Here is a 9,794-nt window from a genome sequence, read left to right on the forward strand (position 1 = left end):
GTCGCATAGTTCTTGACCCAAAACTAATCATGTCATTTCAGAAGGAAAGAACTTAACACTATCAAGTCACTTAGATTTGTTTTGCAAAAAAAAACTAGATCTAAAGAGTGATGTGATTGTCTCAATATTATATAGTTAGGGTCACATGTATGAGTAGAACATATTTCCTAACTTTTCTTAAGACTCACTGGGACACTATAAAGTGTCCCAACTTTGAGAGTTTCAGCTCACTTACATTAAAAAAGAAGAAGGAGTAGGCAAAGAACATGAAGATATTTATTTAGTTAACATCCAGAAATACTACACAGCATGCACACAATATATTTTTAACATAAAAGTACAAAATATATCTAAACATTTAAAATTAAGTACCAGTAAACAAATAAAGGGAAAATGAATAAACTGTGATTTTGAACAATGTTGGAAAAAACAGTGTAGTGGTCAGAGGAACTGTTTGGGAAGGCATACATTCATTTTCAAAACAGACTAAGCCCAGGGGAGAGGGTGTAGCTCAAGTGGTAGAGTGCATGCTTAGGATGCATGAGGTCCTGGGTTCAATCCCCAATACCTCCATTAAAAAAAAAAAAAAAGGAAATACATAAACCTAGTTACCTGACCCCCCCCAAAAGACAAAACAGAAACAAACCAACCAACCAAATAAAACCAAAAACACACACACAACAGGATAATCCCTGACCAAATGTACATTTTTCTGAGTTCAAGATTAACTTGAGAAAAAAAAAATACTGTAAAAGAATAAAAAGCATAGCATTGAAAAACTGCAATAAATGCCATCATAGATATGAGACTTTTTTTCTCTCAGATTATATAATAGACCAAAAGGCACTTCTGACTAATGAGGGTAAAACTTCTAAATGAGGAAATGCTTCTACAGAACCAAGAAACTCTCCCACACAAATATTTTGATATTCTTGTAACTTTGAGGTTCCTGGAATTTTAAAAGTACAACCACATGCCAAGTACTTCCCAGATTAAATATGCATTAGGTTAGGGTTATTTATAATTAAATTCTGCAAGACGAATCTGAAGACTGAACAAAAATACGCCCCTGTGGACGCACTCCCATCAAGTGACTCCAAATGCCTATTTTCTTAGTTCCTGCACAAATGAAGTAGCAAAAACTCATTTCTAATATTGAGACCACTAAGGTTGTGAATTTTATTTTAATGTATTTTTATTGTATTGTAACAACCGCATCTCTAAATGTGAGTGTCATTTCATTTGCAAAAAGAGTATAAGCAATTCTTAGGTAAATTTAATGTCAGAAAAATCTGTTATGACTCACTTTACATGCAGCTTTTGAATATTTGTATACATGTTTCCATGTACACACATTAAACACAGTAAATAGATCTATTTGTTAATTAGAAATAGTAAAAACCTAAAAACAAACCAAAAACTGAGAATGTGCACACACAGAGACACCTGCATTCACACTTACATTCAATCTGTATAAAATCAGTCTCTGGTCAGCAGAAAATTCTCTTTCATTAGAAAATAAATAAGAATGAAGATTCAAGACTGGTGGAAAAATAAATGATTTTAAAAATCCTAAAAGCAAACACTGAAAAATACATTTGGTGCACATGGTGCATTTGCTTTGCTCCTTAAAGCAACAAAACCAACCCTAAGCATTATCAGATAAATATTACTTACAATTTTAATCTTATACGTATTTGACAGTACTGTAATGAGTTATGATGATAATTTAACTGTATTCCAAAATATAGAATGTTTAAAACTCACTAAAAACAATTGATTAAAGATAAGGCTCTGGCCCAACTAGTCTTGAATTGGCTTTCCTTCAGGAGGATAAGTAAGATAAAATTATGAAAATTTGGGGAGAATAAAACACATAGATATGTATTTTTCATAAAGAGATTGTTTAAAAATGATTCATCTGACAGCAAAATCTTAGTGTTACACATGGCTTAGAGGAATGCATGTTTATCCTGTGTAGCTGCCACATTTTAATTGAGACATATGGGAAGTTTCTGATTGGGCACTTAATAGTCCTAACAGCTTGCCATCCTAGAGAAATTCAATTACAGTAAATATAGCAGTGTTCGTAGCCTAGCATTGGTACTACCTAAATGACTGGCCAGAGATACTGCATTTTACAAAACGAATACTTAGTGAGTTTCATTGTATAAAGATGAAAAGATGTATTTCAGCAGTGGCAATTTGCATTATAATAAGTGTTACCTTTAGAGGTGGGTGAGTTGGAGTAGAAACTAGATAGTTTTATACTTGTTTCAGTGTAAACACATGACTCTGATGGATTTTAAAGTAAAATGTTGCCTACGTTTTGTTTTATTTCCAAAGTGTACTTTGAAAGATTTGGCCTAATAACAAGGACTGAGAGCAAAAATACCCACATTCAAGTGTTCAGAGCAACAACCTATTTATTTCACATTTGAAAAACTCTGGCTGTAAGTAGGCAGAGATCACTGGTTTGGTAGGCATGGAATAAGAATTTTAATTTACTTTATACAGGGAGATAACTTGGCAGAGAAAATAGCCCCTGTGGGAGATCATGGTTAGGCGGAGGCCCCAGAATAAAAGAGAAGAAGGATGCCAACAAATAAAGTGCAACAGGGAAGGGGGGGGGGGGTTGATACTAGACTTAGCAAGGAAATTTGTTATGAAACAAATCATGGTCTCAGATCTCAAAAGCACTGCTGTCTGAAATGATCTTTTACACAGTTTGGAATATACAGGCACATACTCTCATCCATTTCCTTAGACTGTGAATTCCTTGAACACAGGAGTGTGTGCTTTACTTATGTTTATGACCTCAGAACTTTAGAATATTTTGTATCCAAGTACTAAGAGGTATTGGAAACATGTTTGCCTTAAATTATCTAGGCAATGTGAGTACTCTGGTTTTGAATATAATAAGCTGTCCACGTAGTATTAAATATTTAGTTTGTATATAGGTACTGGAGTATTTGGCTGGGGGTATTAATAGCATTTTTGAACATCTATCATATATCACTGATGCGTTATTGATTCACTTATATAACCAACATTCATTGGGTGGGCATTGATCTAGTTACTGGGGAAGCAGAAATCTACAAAATATGTGTAAAACTCTCATAGAGCTTATGTTTTAGTGAGGCAAACAGACAATTACTAAATTTTATGTCAGTGATAATCAGCATTGTGATGATGAATAAGGCAGGATGAGTGATAAGTGATAGATTGAGGATGCTTATTTAAGAAAAATTGTTATAGAAAGCCTGTCAGATGGAATGACATGTAAGCAGAGCCCTGAATGAAGTGAGGAAGCAAGCAAGCTACCCAGATATTTTGTTCAGAATCATTCCAAATAGAGATAATGCTAAGTATAAGTGCTCTAGAGTAAGAGTGATTTTGACCTGTTTGGGGGAAAACCAAGAAGACAGTGTGGCTGGAGCCAAGTGGGAGAATAATGGGAAGAAATTTTGGAAAAGAAGCCTGAGAGTTGGGGTGGCCATGTTAATCCATAGTAAAAATATACCATTATGCTGTACATCTAAAACTAATGTAATATTATAAATCAACTATACTTCAATTAAAAAAAATTAAAATAAATGTGTATCTCTGACAGAGAAATACAAATATTGTCTGTTTTCAGTTATATTTGAAATTAAAATAAATGAACAAATAAAACAGAAACAGAATCACAGATACAGAGAATGAAGTAATGGTTATTAGAAGGGAGAGGGGTGGGGAAAGGGGAAGATAGGTGAAGGGGATTAAGAGGTACAGTGGAAATGTAGCCAATATTTTATAATTTTACATAGAGTGTAACCTATAAAAATATTGAATTACTATGTTGTACCCTGAAACTAATATAATATTGTAAGTCAACTATACTTCAATAAAAAAGAAAAGTAAATCAGAATTAATGAACTTAGAAAAGAGTACAGCTAAGTTCCCCAAATTTTTGAATGCCTTTAAGCTTTATGACCTGTTATTATTTATCAAAATTTCAGTTGACAGTAATAATTTTTAGGGAAGATTGCACAAAAGGAATATAATTCATTCTCTTTACTTTGTTTTATAATGCATGCCCTTATATCAAGCCAGTTCAGGACACTATTGAATATTTAGATCACAATTTATTGACCACCAATGGAATTCTTTCTATAAAATTTTGAAGTTGCTTAATTTAGGGGTTAATATAAATGGGATATTCAGTATTTTCTTTACAGACAACTCTGAGAAAAATCCAGTCATATATTGTTACCAGAAATAATATATTTCTCCTGAGAAACTTTGTTTTTGTTGCTGTTATCATTGCTTTTAATCTCACATCATTTTGAATTATTTAACTAATAATGGTACCCTTTTTGATTTTCCTTTCAAAGGATAAATCTGTGAACTTGAATTTAGTATACAAGAAATCATTATGTTTAATAATTTTAGCCTTATTTTTGGCTTTACTTTTTCCTACTGTGATTTCTATTTTCTCATTCTTTCCACTTTAAACTCATTTTATAATGAAGTAATGAAAGCTGACGTTCTGAAACAAATATGGGCATGGATATAATATTTTAATTAAAATATATACAAATTAAGTAACAAACTAAATATAAATAGTGTTACCTAACAAATTAGCATAATGGCAATGGCACTGTTTAGGATTCTGAATATTTAAAGCAAAAGCATTTTTTAGGCTATTTCTGCTAAAGATGCATGTTGGTATTTAAAGCACATTATTGCTCTATCAGTGTTTTTCTATAAATGTATTTACAAAAACAAATGCCATGTATTACTTTATCACATTCCAGTTCTGTGTGAATTCTAATAAAAATACCTATATAACTAAACTTAGACAAATAATTGTATTAGAAACCAAAAATAATATGCTCTCAGTAGTTAAGGCAGTTCCTTTAGATATGGATACATGAAAATCAAAGTGATACTTATTTTATATCATCAGTTTCTTATTCAGCAAAACAAGGAAACAGTTTTTGTTAGTAAGTATCTTCTAATAAATTCTAATAGAGATATCATTAATGTGTCAAAAGATAATGAAGGTATTTATCTTTTATTTACTTTATAGCCCATACAATAACATCTGAATGTTCTCTAAAAGTTGTATCTTCCATTTTTTTAACGTAACCATAGGCTGAAAATGTTAACCATTTTTGGCTTAATCATTTCTCAACCTTCTCTTCCCTCCCTGCCTCTTCACTTTACGCAAGTTGTTTCTTTTTTCCAGCATCTTATAGTCCTTCATCTACAGGGTCAAACTCTATTCATCCTTCAAACTCAAAAGTCCAACTCAAAGGTCATTGTTTTGAAGTGTGGAAAAATTCCATTTTTCTCTTTAACTCCATTCACAGAGAGGCACTCAATTTATATACTAGAGTACATATTTAATATTGAACTGGCTATTGTTGTATTTTTATTTGATCGAAATACTTGTGCATCTTTAAACACATCCAATATCTCTTGCTGTATGTATTGTTTATTTGGCTGATTGCTCGACCATCCCATCCCAAGCACTACTTGAAGACATGTTTAAATGTTAAGTCAACAGTTCCTAGCATGGTGCCTGGTACAGATAAATACTTCTTGCATCTGTTTGGTATTAAGAAATGATATAATATGGGGGAGGGTATAGCTCACTGGTAGAGTGCGTGCTTAGTGTGCACAAGGTCCTAGGTTCAATCCCCAGTACCTCCATTAAATAAATAAATAAATAAGTAAATAAATAAACAAATAAATAAACCTAATCTCCCCCTAAAACAAAACAAAAAAATTGAAAAGGAAGTGAACTTCTTTATTAAAAATATAAAGAAAAGAAATGATATATTTAGCCTTAGCCTTGTAAAATTAATAATTTTCTTTTATGAATTAGAGAATTCTACCACATCAGGACAAGCAAGTATGCAGAAAAGTCCCTTTTCATAAACCTCTTCCCCACATTTATATTAAAAGAAAATCCATCTGCTTTTATAGAAGTTACTAAAGTCTCAAAAATCTCAGATTAAACTACAGAATAACTGATGACTTGGTATATAAGAGCCATTGCCAACTCAGAGAAATGGAAATTTTAGTTTCGTCTCTGCAGGCATCAGAATTGAATCAAGACAGAAAGAACTTAGTAATCAATTCAAAATTATCATTAGAAAGTTCAAAAACACATCTACCACAGAATTATACAGGACATCTCTAAATCCCCCATTCCTTTAGACTTACTTTACATTTTTAAAAAAGAACACTTTTTCTCTCTCTTAATTATTTCCTGTATTTTATTGAAAATCCCTAACAGTATTAGAGTCTTAAGCATGCACCTGCAATAGATAGACACTTATCTTATTATATTTAAATTATGTGTAGATATAATTACACAAATGCATTACCTCCTTCTTGCTTTTAGACAAGGAGTAACAGTAGTCTTCCATTTAAGAACTTTTTAGGCCAGACCTCAGACCTACTGAATGACATTTTACATTTTAACATGACTCCCCAGGTGAGATAGATAGATAGATAGATAGATAGATAGATAGATATAACATGTGAGAAGCACTGATTTATTATAAAGTCTGACACTTAGTTTATATTAAATAAATGTTATTTCACTTCTTCCTCTTATCATGTCCTCACTTGATCTTTGTAGCCTCCAAATTTAGAGGAAGAAAAGGACTTATGTCCCCTACTCCCATAGTCACATAACCTGGTCATTTAACCCAACAAATGTAAATCTAAGACCAGATTTTACCGCATGAATAAACTTTTTTCAGTGATCGAAGAAAAACACTAGCTATTTTTGTTGCATGATTAACTCCATCTCTAGTTGATTAAGTATGTGAATTCTTCATCTTAGTGGTTGGATACAGAATTGAATGGGGTCTTTGACCTCAGGAACAACTGCAGTGTGGATATTATTATATAATAGTTATTCAACTCTGTGGATGCCTATAATAATATTTCTAGTCAATCTGTGTATGTTAACACCTACTAATAGTATTAGTGGTAAATACTTGTAGCATTCTATCAATGCTTGGGACCATAAACTCTGGCTTAGTCTCTCAAATGTTAACAAAACCATTCCTGGGGTGAAACTTGCTCATTAGAGCACCTCAAAGTGTAACTCGATTGTAGACTTAGTGTATTAAGACCAAGGCAAAAATCAATTCAAACCTTAATTCAAAAAGACACATGCACACCAATGTTCATAGCAGCATTGCTTACAGTAGCCAGGACATGGAAACAACTTAAATGTCCATCGACAGATGATTGGATAAAGGAGTAGTGGTATTTTTATACAATGGAATACTATTCAGCTGTAAAAAAAATAATAACGTAATGCCATTTGCAGGAACATGGATGGACCTAGAGATCATCATTCTAAGTGAAGTAAGTCAGACAGAGAAAGAAAAATACCACGTGATACCACTTATATGTGGAATCTAAAAAAAGAAAAAAAAAAAAGACAAATGAACTTACTTACAAAACAGAAACAGACTCACAGACATAGAAAACAAACTTATGGTTACCAGCAGGGGAAGGGAGTAGGAAGGGATAAATTGAGAGTTAGAGATTTGCAGATACTAATATATATATATAAAATAGATAAATAACAAATTTGTACTGTACAGTACTGGGAACCATATTCAGTATCTTTAGTAACCTATGGTGAAGAAGAGTATGAGAACGAATGTGTGTATGTTCCTATGTGACTGAAGTATTGTGCTGTACCAGAAATAGGAAAAAAAAAAAGGCAAACATTTGTATCACCTTGTATAGGATAAAGCAATTTTCAATGAATTATAGTACCCTTTTCAATCTCTAATATTTCCTTGAGGAAAGTTTACCTTAAAGTGAAAATATATTTTTCTCTCTTCACATCAAGTTTCCTGTAGAAAATTGAGGTAGGCTCCGTAAGTTTGCTTTAAGAGCAGTGTTTCTGGATTAGGTCTGAACTATGATTTTTTTTTTTTTAACTCTAGACAGGAAACTGCAGATAAGGGATTGCCATGGATGGTTGACAAATGTTTTCTGCTTTACTGGAGCAGTGGGGCTTTAATAGACTTTCAAAATAATAAATAATGGGAATCTTCTGAAAAGCCAACTTTTTTTTTTGAGTGTTTGTACTAATAATCATCTCTGGAAGAACTTCAGTGCCTTCAGGGATTAAGAGGAGAATTTACAGGCAAAGTGGCTTGTTTCAGGATTGTTCCAGGAACACGACACAGTGGAAAATAGTGCGAGACAGAGAGGAGAAACCTCAAAGGCCTGGATGGAAGACAGTCAACTTTCTGGCAGAATAAATAGTGAAAATAGTACCTTAAGAATTTGTGGAGTTAGGGAGGATTCAAATTAATTATGATATTCCTTTTCAAATGTTCTGTGTGTTGTGGCTGTTGGGTTTCCTGCACTAGTTTCCACAGAAGGATGTTAAAGGCTGTGGTTGACCAGAAATGTCCCTTATGTCTTTTGCAAAGTGTAAAGCAGGAAAATTTACAATTGCTGGAAACAGCAATTGAAATGGAAGGAGAACCGTGGTTCTCTCTTACTCTAGGTGGTTGGTTCTACGAGGCACTTTGCTGAATTTGCTGTATTATCTAAGGGGACCAAAGTATAAGACTTATCAGGTAACATTGTTGACTGGAATTTTAAAGGATGACTTTCACTGATTAAAACTCACAAAACACAAAGTATGTAATCCAGAGAGGCAATTAATTAATTTACAGTGAGAGATGTTACAGGAGGTAGGTCAGACTTCTGTGTTTGCCTTAGTACTAATTTGTTTTCCCTATAGACAACCTACATGGGGAGAAAAATTATCGCTAGGAGATAACTGAATGGACGTGAATCTAGTTATTGGAGGCAGGTATTTAGTAGCATAAAGTCTGGTAGCTTCATGAGTTCATCTCAACATACTTTTTTATCTTTTTCATATTATTTTCCATTGTAGGTTATTACAAGATATTGAATGTTGTTTCCCTGTGCTATACAGTAGGACCTTGTTTATCTATTTTATACATAGTAGTTTGTATTTGCTAATCCCAAACTCCTAATTTACCCCTCCCTCCTTTCTCCTTTGTAACCATAAGTTTGCTTTCTGTGTCTGTGAGTCTCTTTCTGTTTTGTAAATAAGTTCATTTGTATCATTTTTTAGATTCCACATATAAGTGATATCATATGATATTTGTCTTTGGCTTGCTTCACTTAGTATGAGAATCTCTAGGTCCATTCATGCTGCTGCAAATGTCATTATTTCATTTTTTTATGGATGAGTAGTATTCTGTCTTACATATATGTATATATTACACATATATACACCACAACTTCTTTATCCAGTCGTCTGTCGATGTGCACTTAGGTTGCTTCCATGTCTTGGCTATTCTGAATAGTGCTGCTAGGAACATTGGGGTCAACACGTTTTAACACCACTCACTCACATGCTCTAACTTAAAACTTGGGCATGATCTATCATCCTATTTCTCTTTATAGCCCACAACAATTGCACTGCCATGTCTTGTCAACTTCATCTCTAATATAATTCATGTTCCTGATTACTTCTCACTATTATATTATTCAACTCTAGTCAAAGCCACCCTCATCCCTAAAGTGAACCGTTACTATAGACTAGTAATTAGTCTCTCATTTATCACACTTAGTCTCCATTCTTATCTCCACAGTTTATTCTTATAATAAACCACTGTGGAGAGGTTTGTATAAAAAGTAAAGTAGATCAAAAGTTGACTGTGAATCTAGCTCTCATTCCCTGTATAATAAAATTCACAATTTTTTCAAGAAAATCTCTAAAC

The 9,794-nt window shown here is 32.9% G+C and overlaps 1 non-coding gene across 1 annotated transcript; it reads left to right on the forward strand.

Moving 5' to 3' along the window:
• The first annotated feature begins 500 nt into the window (after positions 1-500).
• TRNAP-AGG lies at positions 501-573 on the forward strand. The gene has a single exon. It is a non-coding gene; the product is annotated as a tRNA-Pro (tRNA).
• The last annotated feature ends 9,221 nt before the right edge of the window (positions 574-9,794 follow it).

Source organism: Camelus ferus, chromosome 14 (assembly GCF_009834535.1).
Source record: "Camelus ferus isolate YT-003-E chromosome 14, BCGSAC_Cfer_1.0, whole genome shotgun sequence".
Classification (NCBI taxonomy): Eukaryota; Metazoa; Chordata; class Mammalia; order Artiodactyla; family Camelidae; genus Camelus; species Camelus ferus.